The sequence below is a fragment of the Mus musculus genome, chromosome 14 (assembly GCF_000001635.26).
Source record: "Mus musculus strain C57BL/6J chromosome 14, GRCm38.p6 C57BL/6J".
Taxonomy (NCBI): domain Eukaryota; kingdom Metazoa; phylum Chordata; class Mammalia; order Rodentia; family Muridae; genus Mus; species Mus musculus.
Window position 1 is genome coordinate 24,052,335 of NC_000080.6, and position 26,412 is coordinate 24,078,746.

At 44.3% G+C, this 26,412-nt stretch overlaps 1 long non-coding RNA gene and 1 pseudogene across 4 annotated transcripts in view; one reads left to right on the forward strand and one right to left on the reverse strand.

Moving 5' to 3' along the window:
- The window catches only part of Gm31392, a 29,131-nt gene extending 7,698 nt beyond the window's left edge, over nt 1-21,433 (reverse strand). The window contains exons 1-2 of one of the 4 annotated variants that reach the window (XR_874403.1): nt 14,457-14,783; nt 12,865-14,163 (exon numbers count right to left, since the gene is read on the reverse strand). This is a non-coding gene — a long non-coding RNA (predicted gene, 31392). Of the gene's footprint in view, nt 1-12,864; nt 14,784-21,049 lie in introns of those variants that run through there. The other 3 variants (XR_383254.2, XR_003951211.1, XR_383253.2) reach the window with 3 other exon arrangements.
- Gm6158 lies at nt 16,934-18,546 on the forward strand (annotated as a pseudogene).
- Nucleotides 21,434-26,412: the final 4,979 nt, after the last annotated feature.

Below are 26,412 nucleotides of genomic sequence, written 5' to 3' on the forward strand. Positions count from 1 at the left end.
AGGTTCTCGTGCTCACAGATAAGCACTAGCAGAAATGCAGAATGTTAAATACGCAGGGTTGTTCTTCAAAGAGAGGGATACATACCCTGTTATCTGCCCAGGAGGTTGGAAGCTGATGTGGTTAATAGCCTGGTGGCCTTGAGACCAGAGACTATACCAGATTCTCTCCCAGCCCTTAGCATGACCAAATCAATCTATAGAACCTATATGGAAGGTGCCACAGGTAGTCCATCTATAGACCCCTTCTTTTATGGAAGATGTACTTTACAAAGAGTTTTGATGTAGTCACATCTTAGGCTTTATTTTGCACATGGTACTGAGTTAATTTTTGCCAGGAAATTTTTTTTGCCAAATTATGCTGTGCTTAAATATGCCTAAAATAAACTACTCAGGGTCAGACTGTCAATGTTTGAACCAACACTGTCTGCTGAGCCATGCTGAAGCAAGCTGCCACCTTCTCGCCTCTGAGGGCTTGGATCATTACTCTGCTGACTGGGGTGGGAACAGAGACCCCTGCACAAGGCCATTGTCAACCAAGAAGAGAGGTACTGCAGTCGCAATCCCTGCCAACCTGGCTCTCAACATGGGGTAGACTATAGATGCCTAAGAATTTTCTAACCCCAATTACTAAGAGTTGTGCTTCATTTTTGCTCTTTGAACATTTTCTTCCCCCTCTCTGAAGCAAATACAAAAAAGTATCTATGCATATTTTTCCATAATGTTTTGTGTTTATCTATGTGTGTGTGCTTGTGTGTATGTGTGTATGTGTGTGAGCGTGTGTATAGGAATGTGATAAATGTTTGTGTTTGTGTGTACACATGTTGCGTGTATTTGTAGGTGGGAGCCAGATCTTGACATCAGGAGTGGAATCACTCTCTCCCTTATCTGTTGAGAGAGTTTCTAGCTGAACTCAGAGCTCACTGATTGCCTAGACTGACTGGCCAGGAACTCTGGGGACCCACCTGCCACTGCCCGCCATTGTGCTCAGTCACAGATGTCCATAGCCACACCCTGGTTCTATGTGAATGTCAGGGCTGCAAGCTCAGGTCCTCATGCTTGTACAGAAAGGCACTTTACTGCCACAGTCATCTTTATAGCCCTACCCTTTCCAGAATTTTAATCAAAAGGAAGAGCACAGCTTCCCAGTGTTTTGCTGTTCAAGCTCAATCCAAACCTTCTGTAATGAATACTGTAAGGTCGAGCTATCAGCAAACCAACCATCCTGATAGCTCTGTGCTATTGATTGGATGCTGAATGCTGCAAAGGCCAAAGTAGTTAGCAAAAATAAGAGTTTCCAGTATGGTACTGTTGAGAAGTGGTATAGAGTCTTTCAGGTCACTGGAAGCAGGGCCAAGCCCCCTTCCTTTTCCTCTCTTTTGCTTTAAGCTCTCCAGAGACACCCTTTATCTAGCTAGCATAATACTACAGTCTATTTTTACATTTTTTTCCACTGGATAAAATCCTTAACCCCACATACAATCTCTCGTTTTATCCTTACAGCATGGAAGAGGACCACTCTTCCTCCATGCTTCCTTCCCTTCTCCGTCTCTTGCTCCTTCACTGTCCTTCCGTCCGAATGGGAGATAACATGGAAGGCAGAGGAGTCAGACTTCCATCAGTTCTCATTCACCAGGTATGTAACTTGATAACATGATGCATTTTGATCTGTGACTAAGCTTACCTATCTATAAATGAGTACTTGCCATGCTTGGCTGTTATGAGAACTAAGTGAAACAATCCATACAAAGGCATCAGGACAATGACAGATGATAATGGTGGTGATAGTGATAGTGATGAGGAGGATATACTGCCCATTGTAAATGGCAACCACAGAACTGTATTAGATACTAGATACCAAGAGGAGAGATACTAATGTATCTGGGGGACTGCGGAGAACTCATCTTCCTTCTGCTCCCAACTCCAAGAAGTTTGCTCCCAAAGTAGAACAGCCTTTATTCCTAAGTCTCTCATTTGAAAACTGTTTTCTTATCTATGGAGATGGCTCACCCAGCTACTCCCCATCATCTTTCATTGTGCTCCTCCCATTACACGTGGTATGTCCATCTTTTCTCTCTAAGATGCAGTCAGAGGGAGTGCACAGGAGTAAAACAATGCAGGGAGAGAGCTTCTGCTTCTCCCTATTTCACCAGGAGCTTGTTAGGTGGAGAAGATGGAAAACCCAAAAGCAGAAAGGGGAGTGGGTTTTGTGGGAGTGGGAGAAGGTTGGGGAGAGGGGTAAAAATAGCTGAAAGAAACCAGGACTCCCCATATACACATACACATATATACACACATACACACACATACATACACACACATACACACACATACATACACACACACATACATACACATACACACACACACACATACACACACACATACATACACACACACACATACACACACACATACACACATACACACACATACAAACATACACACACATACATACACACACATATACATACACACACATACACACATACAAACATACACACACATACACACCCGCGTAAACACTCACTAAATCTTTAAAACTTCTTCGGTTAAAAGGTGAAAATAAAATTTCTCTCTGTTTTATTACTAGTGCCTTCCCCTAACAGAAGGTGCTGGCTCTGTTTATATTTTATTTTTGTTTCTTGCTGTGATATTTATTATATAAAATGCCCTTGTCTCTGAGCTACAAAAATTCCAGGCTGATCTCTGAGCAATTGACTTTGTCACTGGAATTTGCAGCTGGCAGATATCACGCCACTAACCCATGGTCTAAGGTAGATGTAGGTCACTGGGCTTGACGGGGGGCTTGTCTTGAGCATCCAAATATCCTGGGCTAGCCACACCATCTCCCTGATGCCTATGTTCCTCATCTGTCAAATACATTCTAGAAGCTCTGCAATTCAGTCACCCGTGCCACCACTGATGAAACAGGCACTGATGAACCTCCCTGCTCTCCAATGTAACCTGTACCACACCCCCCTAAGGTAGGTTCTCCTCACCACCTCTGAGGAAGTAGAGACTGCAAGGGACAAATAACTTGCCTAGGACTTGACAACTAGTGTCTACATGCACCTGTTATTCACTACAAAGCTTTAGCCTGAGCCACAGACACGCCTGTAAGTACCATGTAAGCCAGAGCCCTGCAGTAGGCATTGCCACAGAGATGAGTGCAAACATATTTCTCACTCCCAACCTCCAAGCACATGAGCTTACTGAGAAGCCATGCCCATGCCTAGACCTTGTCTGTAGGTCTCAGGCTGACTGCCCAAGAAGTCTAGATTCTAGAGGGATCTGTCTCCTGTGAGCACAAAGCACACTCTGGTCTCTGGAGCCCATCTCTGCAAGTACAGCCTCCCTCAACACAGGGCATGTGGGCCATGAGTGTTTCTACAGGAAGCTGGGGTATTTGTCAGAACCTGTTGCTGGTGATGCCTGGTAGTCAACTGGATGCTGTTTCTCCAACCCTAACACAGTGTGCCCACACCACGACTGGCCCCAGCTGATTCCCTTCAACTGCCTGTGCCGAAACAAGTCCTCTCAGGGGACAGAGACCTTGGGTAGGTAGACAGGGCAGCTCATTAAGGATCAGTCTTCCTAGGATTGCTGAGAAACCTCTGCTCACAACCCTCTGCCCCTTCTCGTCCTTCCACAAAGAGCCATTTGCTAAAATTCTTCAAGCCTCAGTTTCCATATTGTAAAATGAAGGAGTCGTCATGTCCAGAAAAAACTCCAAATGGCTAGCTGTGGTGCCTAGCATGCCAGAGTGAAGGTTGGCCTCTGGGCTCTCTCAGCAACTACCTGTCACGGAGTCCCAAGCTGGTGTCCTAACTTCTTTCAGTTTTTCTTGCCCCTCTCCCCAACCTTCTCCAGTCTGTGGGCCTCCCTTCCCCCGGCTTCTCATTCCTATGTAACTCTGCCATTTTGGCTGTGGGTTCCCTTGGTTCTTGGCTATCTCTTGGTCTCCTCTGTCTCCTTTGCTCCTCCTCTCTATCCTCTTCCTTTCTTGCCTCCTCCCCAATCCCTCAGGACCCAAATTCAATATGCTAGCCTTATTTAGGCTATTACTTTCTCTCCCTGCTCTGAACTCTTCCAGATGCTTCTAGCTGTATTCTCCCTCATATTTTCTATACAAAACGTTGACCAGACATTGGAAAGGTCATCTCTTCATTTCATTCAGTAGTCACATCTCATCCATAGGGTGGCTTTAAAGATGACATGCATAACTAATCAGAAAGTATCCACACACAAAACTGCATGGATTTGGGAAGCTTAGCCATGACTTAAGAGTAATCTCTCACTAGAGGTAGGTGGTAACTAAAGACACAAACAATGAAAGCCAACCACTTTGTTCAAGTTTAAAGGTTGAATGCCAGCTTCCTCTATGTTGAAAACAGATGAACAGAGAGGCAAAAGGACCAACAACCTACAAACACCATGTCTTAGTTAGTGTTGCTATTGCTGCAGTAAAACACCATGACCAAAAAAGCAAGTTGGGGAGGAAAGGGTTTATTCAGCTTACACTTCCACCTTCTGTTCATCACCAAAGAAGTCAGAACTGGGACTCAAGCAGGGCAGGAACCTGGAGGAAGGAGCTGATGCAGAGACTGTGAGGGGTGCTGCTTACCGGTTTGCTTCTCATGGCTTGCTAAGCCTGCTTTCTTATAGAACTCAAGACCACCAGCCCAGGGACGAGTCCGTCCACCATGGGCTGGGCCCTGCCCCCATTGATCACAAGAAAACACCTCACAGCTGGATCTCATGGAGGCATTTCCTCCACTAAGGCTCCTTTTTCCTCTGATAACTCTAGCTTGTGTCAAGTTGACACACAAAATCAATCAGTACACAGGGGAATTTTCTTCTTAATGTAGATGAACCAAAGGGGGCCCCTGTCTTATCTTCTCATATACTCTTATGCTCTTCCTGTCTGCTACCACAACCACCTTTTAAACCATTTGGGAATGGCTGGTCAAGCAGCAGTGCCCTGGGAGACAGAGAAAGGATACCTCTTCCAGGGAGAGGGCTGTTGATGCTCCAAGGAGTTTTTCCAATCTTGTTTGCCCAGCTTCTTCCTTGACTCACCCCCTCTCTCTAATGGAGAATATTACAGTATCTATGAGGAGCCATGACTTGAGCAAGAGTTGACCAATTAGAGACAGAGACCAGTAAAGGGCAGAAACACGTGTGTTAAGAGGCATCTTAGTGCTAGGACCAGAAAGACATTATGGGTTCTTTGTACACTCTGAAGTATTTCACGCTCACGTTGCATTCACTCAGGTCCTTGACCAATCTAGAGGAAGTTTGAAGCCAGTGATGATAAAAACTGAGACTCAAAGTTTCATAGCTACCAAGGAGTTGGGTTGGGGTAGAGCGCAGCCTCGCCAGTTTGTATTCTTTGCTCCTGCCAGTAGTTCTCTCTTAATCACTTTAGCAGAGTACACCATAAACTCAGGATGAGTAGCTAAATGAATACTCATCTATCTGTGACTGAGTCGTTGCATCCTGATGGCATGCCAAGCAGTAGTTGCTAACAGACTTACAAACTGTCAAACTAAGCCTATAAAAATAATCTTCTAAAGCAGAGACTATTTCATGCCCTGGCTTGCTTGCTGTTGCTGTGGAAAAAAAACAATGACCAAAAACAACTTTGGGGAGAAAAGCTTTCAACTTACAGTCTGCCATCAAGGGAAGCTGAGGCAGAAACACGGAGCCAGAATCTGAGGCAGGGCCTCTCACTAGGCTGGAAGCTCACCATTTCGGCTATGCTGGCTGACTCCAGGAATGTGCCTCTCCACCCCTATCACTGTACTTGCTTGTAGCCATACTGAGCTTCAACAGAAGGCCAGGGATTCGAACTCAGGTCCTCTTGTTTGCACGTCAAACACTCTTACCCACCAAGCATCTGCCCATCCCCAGTGAAGTCTCTTCTAATCAAATTGCCATAAAACAACGCTCCTAGTCCCAGACAGTAACTCCCTGTACTCTACCAGCTCATACATAGCTCAGTTAAGATGTAGGTGACCAAAGAAAAATCAGAATGTCTGCAGGGTGCTCCAGGGAGGGAAGATAAATCCTTTCCCGAACCTTAGATCCGTTGACAGGGGTGGCTTGCCCCGCAAATATGTCAGATCTGAATCTACCAGAGGAAACAGTTTTCTGAGAACACCTTGCCAGGGCTTGAGAAATAGCCACATCAAGTTGTACCACTTGATCTGAAAATTCTAAGGGACTTAAGGACATGACCACTTTGATTTGTGTCACCTCCTAAACCACTGCATTCGGCTCTATCCTCCTGTCACCCCAAAAGAATGTTTAGGCTGAATGTTTCTGTTGCTTGTAAGAAAAAAAAACAAAACAAAACAAAAATCAAAACCAAAAGTCCATCTACACTCACAGAGAGAGAGAGAGAAGGGGAGGAGAGGGAGGGAGAGGGAGGGAGAGGGAGAGAGAGGGAGAGAGAGGGAGAGAGAGAGAGAGAGAGAGAGAGAGAGAGAGAGAGAGAACCCAAGCCTGAGATGGCTTAATGCATAAAGCATTTGCAGAGCAAGCATGAGGATTTAAGTTTAGAGCCTCAAAACTCTACAGATCCACAGAGAAGTAAGGCATAGTGGTGCCCACCTGCAATCCCGGGCAGACTGGCGATCATGGGGGCTCAAAATCCTTTTTCCGAAGGTAGAGCCAGCTGTTATAGCGCACAGCCTACAACCCCAGCTGCTGACTGTGACTCTGTCTGCAGTCAGAAAGAAGAAAGCTGGAAATCCTGGTGTTCTGCGCCTTTCTCCTTCTCATTCAGCCCACGACTTGAGCCCATATTATGGTGCCACCCACCATTAAGGCAGGGCCTCTTAACTCAATTAACCCAATCTAGCTAATCCTTCGAAGCCATGCCTGGAGGCTAGCCTAATCTTCATGATGCCTTACAGGTGTGCCAAATGCTTACCTCCTAGGTAATTCCCGGAAATATTCAAATTCTAGTGAATTCAAGTGAAAACTATCACTATTCTACAGTGCATCTAAAACAAAAAAAATGTCAGGACAGCCCCCCAAACACCCCATTTCTCCCTCCCGTCTCCCCTCTTGCTTTTCTGTTTTATCTGAAAAGGTTTGGTTTCACAATACTCTGTGGACATACTTGTGTGCCAGTTCACATAATGCCCCACCCCTCTTACAAAAGTACACTCACTTATTAACTTAGCCATTATAAGATATTTAAGGGCTTTTGTGACTAAAATGCTACTGTAATTATACTAGAAAGTATTATATTTTATCAGTTCACAGAGGCTCAATTTTAGATTTTTAATTCTCTGAAATGTTATAATTGCCGTGCACTAACTTAACTGTCAGGCGGTGGCTGTCGAGCATAGCTGTCCATCCAGTTTGTCTTAGCCAATCATAGTGTTGCTACTTTGTTTCACAATAGATATCAATTACACTGTCTTGAGTTTAATCGCCTATTAAAGTTTTCTTTATAAAGGCTATGCTGTGAGTCAACAATGACACAAGAATTTATCTTGTGGTTCAGAATCCATGGAAACAGAGAGCCAAGGTGTTAGGCCAGCTATCAGCCGCAGCATGGGTATCAGTTGTTCCCAAGCAGCTGTAACTCCAGTTCCAGGGGATCTGACGCCATCTGCTGGCACACTCGAGCACTTGCATGTATGCAGTGCATCTTTCATATTCCTCCGCAAGCTCAGCATGCACACATTCACATAAAAAAAATAATCTTAAAAGAATTAATGGTCACAATTAGGAAGACTATATTGTTCTGAGGAACGTGAGAGGCTGTTCCTGTGGTGCTGGCAAAGCATGACGCCGGCCCGGGGCTGCCTTACCATGCTTCTCCGAGCTGCGTGAGTTTTCTTAGGGCACTTTTATGAATGTGTGCCAGTTGTCAAAATAAGCAAGCTCGACAGGGCTAACTGGCTTGGCCATGAGAGCTAGCTCTGCCAGCTACAATATTGGCTGGACATTTTCCAAGGCTTAAGTGAACTATGAGAAAGGTTTCCACTCACATTCTACCATATCATTTAGAAAAATACAACACTGATATAGCAAATAGAAATTCATGTTTTGAGTTTTCCCAACTACTCTTTTCACGTGTGTGAATAACAATGTAAACCAGTGCTCTTTTGTGAAGGAAAACAGGGGCAAGTGATAGCCAGATATCCTACCCAGAAACAGAGTGTGAATTACTCTAATGGCTGGTTTGCAAATGCTTTGTAAGTTAGTGATTTCCTTGCTAAAACAAAATTGAAGAGCCTAATCAAGTTAATGGCTGATACAGTATCAAAATTTGTTTTAGTGGGGCTGGAGAGATGGCTCAGTGGCTATGCACACTGTCTTTCTTCTAGAGAAACTGGGTTCAATCCCCAGCACCTATTTGGCCGCTCCCAACTGTAACTCTAGTTCCCTCAGATCACTGCACATGAAATTAAATTATCCTAAAAAATTATTTTGCTGAGTCCTCATGTGATTTTAGTATATAAATTATTAAAAGTTCAAAGAGCCATGATAAAACAGATCCCAATCTTTCTGCAAGTAGGATTCTTCATGCTTTTGTCTATAAAAACAATAGAAAGAGAAAAGGCTGGACCCTGCCTTAGTCTGGCAACAGGTTATATTCCACTATGGGTAAATAAACTAATCACTTGGAAAAGGTGCCCAGTTCTTCTGATTGGCATTTCCAAGCTTGGCCACTTTTGAATAAAGTTTTAATATTTCCTTATGCTGTTTTGATTATGTATATTCATGTTGTAATATACCTCAATCTAAGACACATACTTTCTAAGAGATTTTAAAATTGAATTTTTTGTTTGTGTATGTGTCTGTGTGTGCATTCACGCAGTGGTGCACAGGTGGGGGTCGGAGGACTCGGAGGAGTCAGTTCTCTCTTTCCACTGTGGGAATCACTGTGATAGAACTCATGTGGTCCAATTTGGCAGCAAGTGTACTTTTACCCACTGAGCCATCTTGCTGGTCCCCCGAGACACAGTCTTACTCCTTCAAGATTTATGGCTTCAAAAATTAACAGTGTTTTAATGTGCATGTGTGTCTAGTATACCAGCTGATACGTGCTAAGAGAATCCTGTGAGGAGTGGAGGCTGAGGACTGGGGAGCTGGCTCAGTCAGAAAAGTGCACAAGGACCGAGGTCAGGTTTCCAACACCCACGTAAAAGTCTGCTCATCCGGTGCTGGGAAGGCAGAAACAGACGGATCCCTGGAGCTCTTCTGCCAAGTCAGTGAGCAGGAACCAGTCTCACAAAGTAAGATGGACGCCAGACATCAACTCCTGTCCCTGCCCCACCCCCTGCAGGCAGACACATGCACACCTCCTAAAATACACAACTATACAAAGGAGTTCACAAAGAAAAGAATTTAAAATGTGGCTGTTGAGACATTGTACCTTTTCAAATAGCCAGTGCTGAATAGCGGATTGCTGTAAAGTTTATTATATTCCTTTGACTCCTTTGTGCACGCCTGTGTGCACAGGCACTTGTGCACATGTGTTTGCTCCTGTGGAGAGGACAACTTTTTGTGCCATTTATCAACTATCATCTACATCTTTAAATTAAACACTTAATAATGGGTTTGGATCTGATCTACCCCTTTCCCCCACTCCCACCCCCACCCCCACTACAACTTTTTCCTCCCAACATCTGGTCTAGATTTATCCCCCATATACACACACCGAACTTTTCTCCCTCCCACCACTGAGGCATATTTAGCACTGCCTGTATGATCATGAGTATGGGACCATCTATTGGAGCTTAGGAGGCCTCTCAGGGGCTGTGTTCCTGAAGAAAACTGACTTTCCCTCTCCAGCAGCCATCAGCTGCCAATAACTTTAAGACCAGTCCTTTCGTTGGCTTGGCGCTTGCCAATCAGGATAAGCTGCCTGGCCAGAGGGCACCAGGGATCCTCTTGCCTCTGCCCCACAGGACAGCAGGTGTGCACTACTTTGTTTGGCCTTTTTAAAAATCTATGTTCTTGGCAGGATTGATATAGTAAAAATGGTCATCTTGCCAAAAGCTATCTATAGATTCAATGCAGTCCCCATCAAAATTCCAACTCCATTCTTCATAGAATTAGAAAGAGCAATTTTCAAATTCATTTGTAACAACAATAACAACAACAACAAAAAAAAAAAAACCAGGATAGCAAAAACTATTCTCAACAATAAAAGAACCTCTGGTGGAATCACCATGCCTGACATTAAGCTGTACTACAGAGCAATAGTGATAAAAACTGCATGGTACTGGTACAATGACAGACAGGTAGATCAATGAAATAGAATTGAAGACCCAGAAATGAAACCATACACCTCTGGTCATTTGATCTTTGACAAACAAGCTAAAACCATCCAGTGGGGGTGGGTTGGGGGAAGACAGCATTTTCAACAAATGGTGCTGGTTCAAGTGGCGCTCAACATGTAGAATAACGCACATTGATCCATTCTTATCTATCTATACAAAGCTCAAGTCTAAATGGATCAAGGACCTCCACATAAAACCAGAGTCACTGACTCTAATAGAAGAGAAAGTGGGGGAAAGCCTCGAACACATGGGCACAGGGGGAAAGTTCCTGATCAGAACACCAATGGCTTATGCTCTAAGATCAAGAATCAACAAATGGGACCTCATAAAATTTCAAAGCTTCCCCAGGCAGTGGTGGTGTGGGCCTTTAACCCCAGCACTTGGGAAGCAGAGGCAAGTAGATATCTGAGTTTGAGGTCAGCCTGGTCTACACAGTGAGTCCAGGACAGCCAGTACTACACAGAGAAACCCTGTCTCGAAAAAAAAAAAATTGCAAAACTTCTGTAAGGCAAAGGACACTGTCAATAGGACAAAATGGCAACCAACAGATTGGGAAAAGTTCTTTACCAATCCTACATCCAATAGAGGGCTATTATCCTATACATACAAAGAACTCAAAGAGTCCAAAGAACTAAATAACCCTATTAAAAAGTAGGGAACAGAGCTAAACAGAGAATTCTCAACTAAGGAATCTCACATGGCCAAGAAGCACCTAAAAAAAAAAAAAAATGTTCAACATCCTTAGTCATCAGGGAAATGCAAATCAAAAATACCCTGACATTTCACCTCACACCAGTCAGAATAGCTAAGATCAAAAACTCAGGTAACAGCAGATGCTGGCAAAAAATATGGAGAAAGAGGACCACTTTGTAAACAGGATTGTAAACAGGTACAACCACTCTGGAAATCAGTTTGACAGTTCCTCAGAAAATCGGGCATAGTACTACCTGAGGACGCAGCTATACCACTCATGGGCATATACCCAGAAGGTGCTCCATCTTATAATAAGGACACATGCTCTACTAAGAAATAGTAGCCATAATTATAATAGCCCTCAACAGAGGTATAGATACAGAAAATGTGGTATATTTACACAATGGAGTCCTACTCAGCTATTAAAAACAATGACTTCATGAAATTTTCAGGCAAATGGATGGCTCTAGAAAATATCCTGAGTGAGGTAACTAACTCAGTCACAAAAGAACACACATGGTATGTACTCACTGATAAGTGGATATTAGGCAAGAGTGTTGATACAACTCATGGACCACATGAAGCTCAAGAGGAAAGAAGACCAAAGAATGGATGTTGCAGACCTAACTAGAAGGAGGAACAAAATAATCAAGGGAAGTAGAGGGTGTGGGGGACTTGGGTGGAAGAGAAGAAAGGGAGGGGAAAAAAGGGGAAGAATCAGGTATGGGAGGAGATGGAGATGTACAGAAGATCAGGAATTTGAACAGAGGTGTGTAGCAATGAGGGATGGGAAACTGGGATAGCAACCAGAAAGTCCCAGATGCCAGGAAAACAAGAGCCTTCCACGACCCCATGGAGATGACATTAGCTGAAATAGCACACAAAGGGGAAGGAGAACCTGTCGAGACCATATCCAGAAGTTAGGCATGATCCCCCAGTTGAGGGAAAGGGCCACCCACCTATCTCCAAGACTTTAACCCAGAATTGCTCCTGTCTAAAGGAGATACATGGACAAAGAGTGGAACAGAGACTGAAGGAAAGGCCATCCAGAGACTGCCCCACCTGGGGATCCATCCCACATGCAGACACTATTGTGGAGGCCAAGAAGTGCTTGCTGGCAGGAGCCTGATTCAGCTGTCTCCTGAGAGGCTCTGCCAGTTCCTGACCAATACATATGTAGATGCTCGCAGCCAACCATCAGCCTGAGCACAGGGACCCCAATGGAGGAGTTAGGGGAAGAACTGAAGGAACTGATGGGGCCTTATCTGGCATCAATGGGAGGGGAGGCCCTTGGTCTCTTGAAGGCTTGATGCCCCAGAGTAGAGGAATGCTAGGTGGTGAGGCAGGAGTGGGGGGGAGGGGAGAGCACCCTCATAGAAGCAGGGTAAGGAGAGATGGGACAGGGGGTTGCAGAGGGGAAACAGAGAAAGGGGATAAAATTTGAAATGTAAATAAAATATCCAGGTTTTTTTTTTTAATCTATGTTCTCAGGAATCAAACTTACATCCTTTTGCCTCCCCAGAAAGAACATCTTCCCGGGCTCCTGGATATATTTTAAAGATTAGGGTGATTGCTTTGGGATGTTAATAGTCTCAAGAAGTCAGAGTTACATTCTGCAGCTATTTAATCTCTATTTTTGTTTTTTAAGATATTGCTGGGTGTGGTCGCACTTGTCTATAACCCCAGTACTTGGAGCCTGAGGCAGAAAAGATTGTGAATTCAAGGTTAGCCTTGGCTACACAGTGACACCATCTCTAAAAACAACAAAAGAAGTTTTCAGGTGTTAACAGAAAATATATTTTAAATGGACTAATGGTTCATTTAAAATAAACACAAGCTTGTATCAATTCTTTGAACTCACCAAAGGTTCCAGATCATTCTGCTCCTCTGTTCCACTACCTGCAAGGCCCAGTTACGGCTACCAGAAATCCAGCCTGGCCCAGAGAAAGCTACAGTCAGAGCCTGTCACAGGCATGAAAAGCCAGGGCGAAGGTGCAGGTCACCAGGATGGTGAGGGATGACAATGGAGGAGGAGCCTCCAGCTCCCACAGCAGATGCTCAATGGGGACTCTCTTTGGCCCTCCTTGGCACAGGGAATCCCAGGGAAACATGACAGCAGATGCTGCAGGAACCTCTTCTACTATAAATGCTGTCAGTAGTTCCTATCAGTTAAGGAACCCGGAGAATGATTTTATTTCTCTTGGGCACATTGCCATGAGTCCTGTTACCAAGGCAAATGAGAATACAAGATTGACAGGTTAGCAGACTGCCACAGACTGTGACATATGCATTAAACAGCCAACAGCCACCTTTGAGCATCGTTACCCTGGAAAGACATTTGCCAATGATTATTCACTGGGTGGAGAATCTCAGGTTTTTATTTTGACATTGATTTGATGATAAATATAGCTATGTTTTTCCCCCCTGTTGTTGGCTTTGCTTGCTTGCTTTGAGTCTTGAGAGGTAGCCTAGGCTCACTTCAAGCTTGCCATCCACCTGCCTCAGCCTCTCAAGTGCTAGTCTTGCTTGACTACATTGAAAAAAGGAGGCACAGTGGGGGAAAGTGAGCAAAAGCCAAAGGACAGACTTGGATTTCAATTCTTGTTTCAGGAAGACACTGGCAACCGCCATCTGAGGGGGTCTCTCCACTGCAGCTCGGTCCCCACGGGATCAGGAAGATGCTCATTTGCAGCAGTGTCAGGAGTGATTCTGAGGCACATGTGAGGGCAGTTGAGAAGAGCTGTCCTCTTCCGGCACCCCCACCAGCCCCAAGACCCACCCCTCTTTCCTCCCTTCTGCTCCCAGAAGACCCCCGGCTCATTCTTCCCAGTCCACACGTCACTGAGGCAGCCTGAGGGTTGGTGTGATTCCCTTCTCACTGCAGCGACAGCATACATGACAAGAAGCAACTTCAGGGAGGAGGGGTTTGGACGGGGCGTGTAGTTTGATGGGATATAAATTCATCAGGCCTGGGAAGGCACGGCAGCGGGCGCATGCGTGTGGGACTCTGTGCACCGCAGGGGATGGGGAAACAGAGAGATGGATGGGAATGGCCACCCTTACCTGGGTTTCTCCTCTTTCCCATTCTGAGCAGTCCAGGCCCCCAGAGCTTTCCTCCACGAAAGCAAGTCTTTCTTAGTCAGTCATCTCCGGAGTCAAGCTAACAGACAAAGGTGCCTGACTCCCCTCTCGTTTCTCTCAATGATCCACACGAGATAGTTATTGACTACCACACTAATTAAGCCAATTAAAAGTTTTAAGTCTTTTATATCGATGGCCAGACAAAGAGCAGGCTTGAGCCTCCAAAATATCTCTCAGTGCCCAAGCACAGGAATTCAGCATTTTTAAAGGCAAAAACCACCAAGTTACACCAGAGTTATTAGATCAGGGTCAGAGTAACATTGAAACCTTCCCTCCTAGCAGAGCATAGCAGTTACTTTAGACATAACTTACCAAGTATTTTGATTAATACATCTGGACCGTGGTCAAGGCCATGAAAATGTCAAATGTGTTGCCAAGACAGATATGACAGTTGAGAGAGACACAGAGGGGCTAAGAAGTGTCTAACCAAACACAAAACAGTCAGAACAGGATACTGTTACCTTAAATCATTTCCTGTGTGTGTGTGTGTGTGTGTGTGTGTGTATGTCTGTCTGTCTGTCTCGGTGTCTGTCTCTGTGATAAAAGAGGACGATAGTGTTCTCTTAAGTGTCCCTGCCTCCTTCTCTTGAAAGAGCGTGTCTGTAGCTTCTCCATTGGGGGCCCTGTGTTCCATCTTATAGAGCATCCACTTCTGTATTTGCCAGGCATTGGCATAACCTCATATGAGACAGTTATAACAGGGTTCCTTCAGCAAAATCTTTCTGGCATATACAATAGTGTCTGGGTTAAAAGCACCCAAGGAGCTGAAGGGATCTGCAACCCTATAGGTGGAACAATAATATGAACTAACCAGTACCCCCCAGAGCTCGTGTCTCTAGCTGCATATGTAGCAGAAGATGGCCTAGTTAGCCATCACTGGGAAGAAAGGCCCCTTGGTCTAGCAAACTTTATATGCCCCAGTACAGGGGAATGCCAGGGCCAAGAAGTGGGAGTTGGGGGGGGGGTAGGGGAGCAGGGCGGAGGGAGGGTATAGGGAACTTTCGGGATAGCATTTGAACTGTATATAAAGAAAATATCTGATTTTAAAAAAATAGTGTCCTTAGCTTTGTCTTTAGACCCTGCAAGGTGCCACTTCAAGGGGCTCAACTGACCCTGAAAGAAGAGATACATAGATTCATAGACTGCTCTTAGATTACCAGTGTCACTGAGGCGAGGGCTACCTTTCTCTTCTTGATGCTGTTGCTGGCTAGCATTCCATTCTTCAGACAATGGGGCTGGAGAGGAGCCTAGCTGCACTGCAATGAGTTTACAGTGCTACTGTAATGAGTGAATCGGTGCTACAATCCCCAGGGAAAACAAAGAATGCTGGCCAACACTGGGACTCGACTTGTCTTCTGCAGAACAAGGAATGGACAGCAGTGGGCGCTAGCACCACAAAGTTCTGAGAAGCAACTGGAAGTTCAGGCCACTTGTCTTCCAAGGCACCCAGCTAATACAGAAAGGAAGAAACAAGTCTTAAAAGGTGTTATAGGTAGGCTTCTGTGGCCGTGATAGACAGCATGGCCAAAAGTAACTCGGGAATTGAAAAAGGTGATCTGGCTCACATCATCGAGGGAACCAAGTCAGGAATGCAAGGCACGTGCTCATAGTTATAGAGAAACATTCATTTCTGCCTTGTTTGGTTTCTTCTCTTATACAGACCAGTGCCTAAGAATGGCACTGCCCACAGTGGGCAGGACCCGCCTACATTAATTAGCAATAAAGAAAACATACCATGGACATGCTCATAAGCTGATGTGATGGAGGCAGTTCCTCAACTGGCGTCCCCTCTTCCCAGGTGGCCCAAGCTGAAGCCAGCTATGACAACCAGCTACCTACAAGGCTCATGCCTTCCATTTCTCTGTCTGGAGGTGAAGGGGTAGGAGGAGTCAGGGTCTAGAACCCCGGGCCTCACATAGCCTACACATACACTCTAGCATGAACCACACCCCGGTCCCATGCTGCATCATCCTAAATGCCTGTGTTTTGACAGGTGAAATTGTGTTAGCCTGAGCATCTCATATCCCATCCCAGGTTGCACTCATACTATAGCTTGGACACGATACACAAAGTCTGAATCCTTATGTAGTTGGGGTCCTGTCTGAAGAGTTTTCCCTGCTTCCCTGGGTTTAAAGAAGCCACAGCTGTTGGGTGGTGGTGGTGGTGGTGGTGGTGGTGGTGGTGGTGTTTTTAAACTACCCTCATACACAGTACTTACTGTGTTAGAGTTTCAGAAAGGTGACCCGTATAGTGTAGCGCAACCCTGAGTCCTGCTGATTTGGGCCTTCCCAGTCACCCTGGCTATCCCAAGAAAGCAAGTCCTTGCATCCTTGGTGCATTTCCAGGCAAAGCTCATGAATACACCTCTCCCTTTGGCTTTTGTCATTTCGGTTGCAGTCTATAGGCTGGCGCCACCATCTGGTAAAAAGAAGTACTCACATCCTTCTGCCCTGAGGCTCTGGGACTCACTTCCCAGTCACAAATAATGGAAGCATCTGAATGTCAATCCCAATAACTTCTTCCTAGAGCTGTCCCCACACATGTCACAGTGATGGAGGTCTAACTAACAACCTGGTGAAGCACAAGTTACCTCAACCCAGTTCATATAATCCCAATGTGCTATAACTAGTTAAAAAACAAACAAACAAACAAACAAAAAAAAACAAAAAACAAAAAACAAAAAAACCTCCTAACTTTAAACTCCCCCTCAAAATAAATCTCCATGCCCAGATGTTTTCACCACTGAATTCTGCCAAGGATGTCATGGAGAATTTATAGCAGTTTAACACAAATACTCTATTCCAGAAAACAGTAAAACCTGGGTTGCCTTGGTATTACAAGGAGGAGGAGAAAGAGGAGAAGGAACAAGAGCAATCGAGAGCAGGAGCAAGAAAGCAAGAGAGACAGAGACAGAGAGAGAGAGAGACAGAGAGAGACAGAGAGAGAGGCAGAGAGAATCGGATAGACTAGGATGCTTAATTCACAGTGCTACTGCAAGGTCTGCATCGATGGCACCATGTCACATAGGCTGGGCACGTAGATTTCAAAGCAGCCCGGACAGCCACCTTTGGTCATGTCGTTGCATAAGATAGAAAAGAAAAAGCCATAACAAAACATTAAAAAAATGTATTAAGTAATGTTAAAACAAGTACACAGTATCATCACGTAGGAGTGATTCTACCAAAGCAAAACCTGATCTCTATGTGATGGTGAGTCCAGCTGCTGTTCTGAGACTGGCTACAGAAGTTGGTGTTACCCTTTCCTTAGAAATGTGGAACTCACTAAACCTATGCAAATCCTCTACAAGGGTACTCTGAGAGTGCTGCTGGTTCTTTTGCATGATTTCCCAGAGTTCCTTTGTGATTACCATTATGGGTTCTGTGATGTGATCCCTCCTAATTGTATCCAGTTAAGAAATTTGATCCTGAGTGCCTTCCCAAGAAACATGAGGCTCCCAGACCCATTCACTCCTAATCTGAAGGTGGACATGTTAAGCGAAATTAACATCGCACCTCGGATCCTCACCAATTTCACTGGAGTGATGCCGCCTCAGTTCAAAAAGGATTTGGATTCTTATCTTAAAACTCGGTCGCCGGTCACTTTCCTGTCTGATCTGCGTAGTAACCTACAGGTATCTAATGAGCCCGGGAATCGTTACAACCTCCAGCTTATCAATGCATTGGTGCTCTACGTAGGGACTCAGGCTATCGCACACATCCACAACAAGGGCAGCACGCCGTCAATGAGCACCATCACCCACTCAGCACACATGGACATCTTCCAGAACCTGGCTGTGGACCTAGACACTGAGGGCCGATATCTCTTCTTAAATGCAATTGCGAACCAGCTACGGTACCCAAACAGCCACACTCACTACTTCAGCTGCACAATGTTGTACCTTTTTGCTGAGGCGAACACTGAGGCAATCCAGGAACAGATCACAAGGGTTCTCTTGGAACGGTTGATTGTAAATAGGCCACATCCTTGGGGTCTTCTTATCACCTTCATTGAGCTGATTAAAAACCCAGCATTTAAGTTCTGGAACCATGAATTTGTACACTGTGCCCCAGAGATTGAAAAGTTATTTCAGTCTGTTGCACAGTGCTGCATGGGACAGAAGCAGGCTCAGCAAGTGATGGAGGGGACCGGTGCCAGTTAGATGAACTGTGTATATCCCTTGCAGATGCATCAGCCTTGGTCCGCTGAACCAAGTTCATAAACTGAAGAGTCCTCCTGACTTTCCTAGCCCTTTGGTTCTCAGGGGTCTGCCCCGCCAACTGCTGGGGTTGATCTCCTGTCTATGTGGGCAAGTTCCAAAGTTTAAATGCATTTTTTTGACTCTTGGCCAAAATTTAGAAGATGCTGTGAATATCATTTTGAACTTGTGTAAATATATGAAAGAGAAAATTTTTGTCTGAAAAAAAAAAAAGAAGTCGGTGTTACATCTGTTGGGGTGGGAAAAGCACTTTTCAAAGTTCAAAGTTTCCCCCTTAGTAGATAGTCTCAAGTACTTGATGGGAACTTCCTCAGTGAAGGATGCCTACAAGTAGCCTATAGCCAGCATGTTTACACAAACTTACAGCAGGTCATAAATTTAAAACTCAAAACAACAACAAACAACAAAACTTGTGGGAGAAAACATTGAACAAAATATAATTGAAGATGGAGTAAAGCACTTTTAGACCTGTCAGTAAACGTCCAATTCAGGGGAGGGTCCTGGAAAGATGACTCCTCCCTGCTGCTCTTCCTCTTGGTGGACTTCTTGCAAAGAGCCTGTGTAACGTTCAGCTGGCTCTGGCTTTGGAAAACTGAAAGACCAGCCGATTCCTGTGTCCTGGTGTCATTTGTTACTGAGATAAAATATCTCAGCAAAAGGCAATTTAGGGAAGGATGTGTTCATTTTAGCTTGCAATTCCAGGTTCATCACTTCGGGGTTGTCTTATCTGCTGGAGCTTAAAGCAACTAATTACACCATGTCCACAATCAGGAGCAGTGAGAAATGATCTAGTGTGTGCTGTTTGCTTAGCTTGGGAGCAGTGAGAAATAACCTAGTGTGTGCTGCTTGCTTAGCTTGGGAGCAGTGAGAAATAACCTAGTGTGTGCTGCTTGCTTAGCTTGGGAGCAGTGAGAAATAACCTAGTGTGTGCTGCTTGCTTAGCTTGGGAGCAGTGAGAAATAACCTAGTGTGTGCTGCTTGCTTAGCTTGGGAGCAGTGAGAAATAACCTAGTGTGTGCTGCTTGCTTAGCTTGCTCTTGCCACTGTAATGCATGCATATCAGGGTCCCATGGATGAAAACATGCACTCCCACATTCAGGGTGGGCCTTTCCACCTCAATTACCCCAATGAAGAAAAACCTCTCAGACAGCTATCTGTCCATAGGCCAACCTGACCCAGTCAGGCCTCCTTGAGACTCCCTTCCCAGGTGGATTTGCCAAGTGGACAATTAAAACCAACCACCACAGCTTGTTATAAACATTGGCTTTCAATTGTAATTACATTGTTTCCTATTACATAAAATAACTCAATAGTGCATTACTTTCATTTTGCAATATCATGGGATAAATGGTTTCAGAATGTCTATTCTTATTACTAGCTTTTAGTATGAAAATCTAATGAACGTGTTAACTAGAATTTCAAGAGCCATTCTGACTGCCCTGCCTCAGTTTACAAGCAGGCGGATTAGAGTGAAACAGACTCAGACATGGAAATTGCACACAGATTTTACTGGCAGCGAGTGACCAAGGTTGAACAGCTTATCTGCTGCCACGGTAAGCTTCGGTCATCTACTGCTGCCTATCTCTGATCATCTCCTGTGCTTGAAGTTGGAAATTGTCTACCTGCTCAATGAGCTGCCAGTCAGGGCCACCCTGCAGATAGATAACTGACAGATTCCTCAGAGGGCCTGGTTTGTCATGAGTCCATTTCAAACCTTAGGATCTTGAGTGAAATGAACATTAGGTCAGTTTGATCCAAAGTGGAATGGACCAGACGTGAACTGATAAAGATGCGAGTCTTACAGTGGATTCTTGGCATTGTTCCAGTTCATTAGTTTGAAATGGAGCCCTGACTTTTGAAGGTGTTTGGGGGAATTTATTTAGCTGGTTTTAATAAATGTGTGTTTCACTCAGCACAGATTGGAATGTGGCTAAATTCCAGCCTTCTCTTTTCTTCAATGAAACTTTGATTTTAGGAATTTGTGTTGGTTACTAAAATCAATGATTATGTATGCAGCTTGACTACTATTTGAACTGGCACAGTATTAAAATAGATCAATGTTCATGTGCTTTTGGCTCTAAGGATGGGGAGTGTTATCATTCAGCTGGATAAGATAATTTCTGCACCATTTGGTTCATGGTTAAGAGCACTCGTTGCTCTGGTAGAGGACCTGAGTTTGGGTCTGGGCTTCCATGTTAGACCACTTGCAATTACCTGTAAATCCAACTCCAGGGGACCCTGTGCCCCCCCCCCCGTCTTCAGGCCTCTGTAGGTACCTGCATACACGTGCACACACAGGGAAATGCATACAGAAGTGAAATATGTACATTTTCTTGACGTTATCGTCACGAGTTCTATGAGTGCAGGTGTGTGCGCATGTTGCTCCCACAAAGCCCAAGTAGGATCATCGGATGCTGCCCACACACCATTACTTTCCTGGCTATAACCATGCAGGTAGGTAGCTTTCAACACATACTAGGAGCCTGGCCAAAGATGCTATAAAGAGAATCACAGTGGCTAAGGAAAAAGTGCACAAACGGGACACAGGTGGGTGACCTTTGATGACACAAGTGGATCCCCAGGAGAAAGCCAAAAGCTGACGATAAACACCTTGGCGGGTGGGGGCAGGGGGCTGAGATGCCTCAGTGGGTCACGTGCTTGTGGGGGAGGATGAAGGATGGAGACAAACCTGGTGATCTGAGCTGGATAGGGGAAGGGAAAGGACCAGTCTTCTGACTCCACAGCCACGCTGCAATGCTAGTGTCCCACCCTACGATGACGACAGTTAAGAAAGGCAAGAATAAGAAGTGTGACTCGGGTGACCACTGTGGGCAATGGCTCCCCACTGAAGTGAAGGACATGTGTGCAGGCAATGGCAACAGAGCTCCAAAGGACATGGCTAGCCCCATCAAAATAGGGGAGCAGCAGCAAACACAGCCCTGCTCCAGAGCCCAGTGCAGCTGTGCCCAATGGGAAGAGTGCTCTTCTGGAGCCAGCAGTGAGCTTTATTCCCCACCAGGGTCCTCTCCAGAGGTGCCCCTCCACCTCCAACCCAATACCCTCCACCCAGTATCCTCCTTACCTTCAATTCCACACAAGAATTGAGACCTTGGGGACTCCGCCGAACTTAGGAAATTAGTCTAAACAGGTGAGAGGGTGCACCACAGAACCAGACAGCTTCTGGGACAGGCGGAGCCACAGGGCTGCTGAGGCAGCACCCTTTTCGGGCCGCAGACAGCCGGCCACCGTGCCGACCAGAGGACAGGTGTCCGCCTGGCTTGGAAGCCCTCAGCCTCAGGAGCAGTGGGCGCCACCTTGGTTCCGGGACTCCACCAAACTTAGGAACTTAGTCTGCACAGATGAGAGTGTGCACCACAGAAGCTGACAGCTTCTGGGACCTGCCAAAGCAACACAGCTTCTGGGAAAGGTCCTGTTTTCGGCCTTCTTCTTCGGCCAGGAGGAGGTCCAAACACAAGATATCTGCGCACCTTCCCTGTAAGAGGAGAGCTTGCCAGCAGAGAGTGCTCTGAGCACTGAAACTCAGAGGAGAGAGTCTGTCTCCCAGGTCTGCTGATAGACGGTAACAGAATCACCAGAAGAACAATCTCTAAACAGAGTCAACTATAACAACTAACTCCAGAGATTACCAAATGGCAAAAGGTAAACGTAGGAATCTTACTAACAGGAACCAAGACCACTCACCATCATCAGAACCCAGCACTCCCACTTCGCCCAGTCCAGGGCACCCCAACACACCCGAAAACCTAGACCCAGATTTAAAAGCATATCTCATGATGATGGTAGAGGACATCAAGAAGGACTTTAATAACGCACTTAAAGAAATACAGGAGAACACTGCTAAAGAGTTACAAGTCCTTAAAGGAAAACACAATCAAACAGGTAGAAGTCCTTACAGAAAAAGAGGAAAACACATCCAAACAGGTGATGGAAATGAACAAAACCATACTAGACCTAAAAAGGGAAGTAGACACAATAAAGAAAACTCAAAGTGAGGCAACACTGGAGATAGAAACCCTAGGAAAGAAATCTGGAACCATAGATTCGAGCATCAGCAACAGAATACAAGAGATGGAAGAGAGAATATCAGGTGCAGAAGATTCCATAGAGAACATCGGCACAACAATCAAAGAAAATGGAAATTGCAAAAAGATCCTAACTCAAAATATCCAGGAAATCCAGAACACAATGAGAAGACCAAACCTACGGATAATAGGGGTGGATGAAAATGAAGATTTTCAACTCAAAGGACCAGCAAATATCTTCAACAAAATTATAGAAGAAAACTTCCCAAATCTAAAGAAAGAGATGCCCATGAACATACAAGAAGCATACAGAACTCCAAATAGACTGGACCAGAAAAGAAATTCCTCCCGACACATAATAATCAGAACAAAAAATGCACTAAATAAAGATAGAATACTAAAAGCAGTAAAGGAAAAAGGTCAAGTAACTTATAAAGGCAAGCCAATCAGAATTACACCAGATTTTTCACCAGAGACTATGAAAGCCAGAAGAGCCTGGACAGATGTTATACAGACACTAAGAGAACACAAATTCCAGCCAAGGCTACTATACCCAGCCAAACTCTCAATTACCATAGATGGAGAAACCAAAGTATTCCACGACAAAACCAAATTCACACACTACCTTTCCACGAATCCAGCCCTTCAAAGGATAATAACAGAAAAAAACCAATACAAGGACAGGAACCTCGCCCTAGAAAAAACAAGAAGGTAATCCCTCAACAAACCTAAAAGAAGACAGCCACAAAAACAGAATGCCAAATTTAACAACAAAAATAAGAGGAGCCAACAATTACTTTTCCTTAATATCTCTTAATATCAATGGTCTCAACTCCCCAATAAAAAGACATAGACTAACAAACTGGCTACACAAACAAGACCCAACATTTTGCTGCTTACAGGAAACTCATCTCAGAGAAAAAGATAGACACTACCTTAGAATGAAAGGCTGGAAAACAATTTTCCAAGCAAATGGTATGAAGAAACAAGCTGGAGTTGAAGAATAAAGATAAAAAAATTTTACTGAACTCTTCCTCACCCCAGAGCCCGACCCCTTCCATCCAGAGATTGTTCCCAGAACACTCCTGAACTCTTCACCCCAGAATACATTCCTGAACTCCTCACCCTAGAGTTCGAACCCTCCCAACTAAAGACTGTTCCAAGAACATTTTTGAGATAAGGGCCTCCTGGAACACCCTCAGAATGAACCGGGTACATTGCCAAATAATAGGACATGACCCCTTAGTTACATAGAATTCCCTTGGCAGAACCCCTTGTCCCTTGGCAGAACCCCTTAGTTATGCAAACTTGTACTTTCCCTGCCCCGCTCTCCCCCCTTGAGTTTTTTCTATATAAGCCTGTGAAAAATTTGGCTCGAGGTCGATTCTCCTCTACACCATACTAGGTGCATGAGTTTCGACCCCAGAGCTCTGGTCCATGTGCTTTCTTGCTGTTACTTTATTAAATCTTGCCCTCTACATTTTGAGTACGGTCTCAGTGTCTTCTTGGGTTCGCGGCTGTCCCAAGGCTTGAGTGAGGGTCTCCCTTCGGGGGTCTTTCAGAGTAGCCATCCTAATATCTGATAAGATGGACTTCCAACCCAAAGTCATCTAAAAAGACAAGGAGGGGCACTTCATTCTCATCAAAGGTAAAATCCTCCAAGAGGAACTATAAATTCTGAATATCTGTGCTCCAAATACAAGGGCAGCCACATTCATTAAAGAAACTTTAGTAAATCTCAAAGCACACATTGCACCTCACACAATAATAGTGGGAGACTTCAACACACCACTTTCACCAATGGACAGATCATGGAAACAGAAACTAAACAGGGACACAGTGAAACTAACAGAAGTTATGAAACAAATGGATCTGACAGATATCTACAGAACATTTTATCCTAAAACAAAAGGATATACCTTCTTCTCAGTACCTCATGGTACCTTCTCCAAAATTAACCACATAATAGGTCACAAAACAGGCCTCAACAGATACAAAAATATTGAAATTGTCCCATGCATCCTATCAGATCACCATGCACTAAGGCTGATCTTCAATAACAAAATAAATAATAGAAAGCCAACATTCACGTGGAAACTGAACAACACTCTTCTCAATGATACCTTGGTCAAGGAAGGAATAAAGAAAGAAATTAAGGACTTCTTAGAGTTCAATGAAAATAAAGCCACTTCATACCCAAACTTATGGGACACAATGAAAGCATTTCTAAGAGGAAAACTCATAGCTCTGAGTGCCTCCAAAAAGAAACTAGAGAGAGCATACATTAGCAACTTGACAACACATCTAAAAGCTCTAGAACAAAAGGAAGCAAATTCACTTAAGAGGAGTAGACGGCAGGAAATAATCAAACTCAGGGGCGAAATCAACCAAGTGGAAACAAGAAGAACTATTCAGAGAATCAACCAATCGAGGAGCTGGTTCTTTGAGAAAATCAACAAGATAGACAAACCCTTAGCCAGACTCACTAGTGGGCACAGGGAAAGCATTCTAATTAACAAAATCAGAAATGAAAAGGGAGACATAACAACAGATCCTGAAGAAATCCAAAACACAATCAGATCCTTCTACAAAAGGCTATACTCAACAAAACTGGAGAACTTGGATGAAATGGACAAGTTTCTAGACAGATACCAGGTACCAAAGTTGAATCAAGACAGGTTAATGATCTAAACAGCCCGATATCCCCCAAAGAAATAGAAGCAGTCATTAATAGTCTCCCAACCAAAAAAAGCCCAGGACCAGATGGGTTTAGTGCAGAGTTCTATCAGACCTTCAAAGAAGATCTAGTCCCAGTTCTTCACAAACTATTCCACAAAATAGAAACAGAAGGTACTCTACCCAACTTATTCTATGAAGCCACAATTACTTTGATACCTAAACCACAAAAAGACCCCACAAAGATAGAGAACTTCAGACCAATATCCCTTATGAATATTTATGCAAAAATCCTCAATAAAGTTCTTGCTAACCGAATCCAAAAACACATCAAAACAATCATCCATCCTGACCAAGTAGGTTTCATCCCAGGGATGCAGGGATGGTTCAATATATGGAAATCCATCAATGTAATCCAGTATATAAACAAACTCAAAGACAAAAACCACATAATCATCTCGTTAGATGCTGAGAAAGCATTTGACAAAATCCAACACCCATTCATGATAAAAGTCTTGGAAAGATCAGGAATTCAAGGCCCATACCTAAACATGATAAAAGCAATCCACAGCAAACCAGTAGCCAGCATCAAAGTAAATGGTGAGAAGCTTGAAGCAATCCCACTAAAATCAGGGACTAGGCAAGGCTGTCCACTCTCTCCATACCTATTCAACATTGTACTTGAAGTCCTAGCCAGAGCAATTAGACAACAAAAGGAGATCAAGGGGATACAAATTGGAAAGGAAGAAGTCAAAATATCACTTTTTGCAGATGATATGATAGTATATATACGTGACCCTAAATATTCCACCAGAGAACTCCTAAGCCTGATAAACAGCTTCAGTGAAGTAGCTGGATATAAAATTAACTCAAACAAGTCAATGGCCTTTCTCTACACAAAGGACAAACAGGCTGAGAAAGAAATTAGGGAAACAACACCCTTCTCAATAGCCACAAATAATATAAAATACCTAGGCGTGACTCTAACTAAGGAAGTGAAAGATCTGTATGACAAGAACTTCATGTCTCTGAAGAAAGAAATTAAAGAAGATCTCAGAAGATGGAAAGATCTCCCATGCTCATGGATCGGCAGGATCAATATAGTAAAAATGGCTATCTTGCCAAAAGCAATCTACAGATTCAATGCAATCCCCATCAAAATTCCAACTCAATTCTTCAACGAATTAGAAAGGGCAATCGGCAGATTCATCTGGAATAACAAAAAACCTAGGATAGCAAAAACTCTTCTCAAGGTTAAAAGAACCTCTGGTGGAATCACCATGCCCGACCTAAAGCTGTACTACAGAGCAATTGTGATGAAAACTGCATGGTA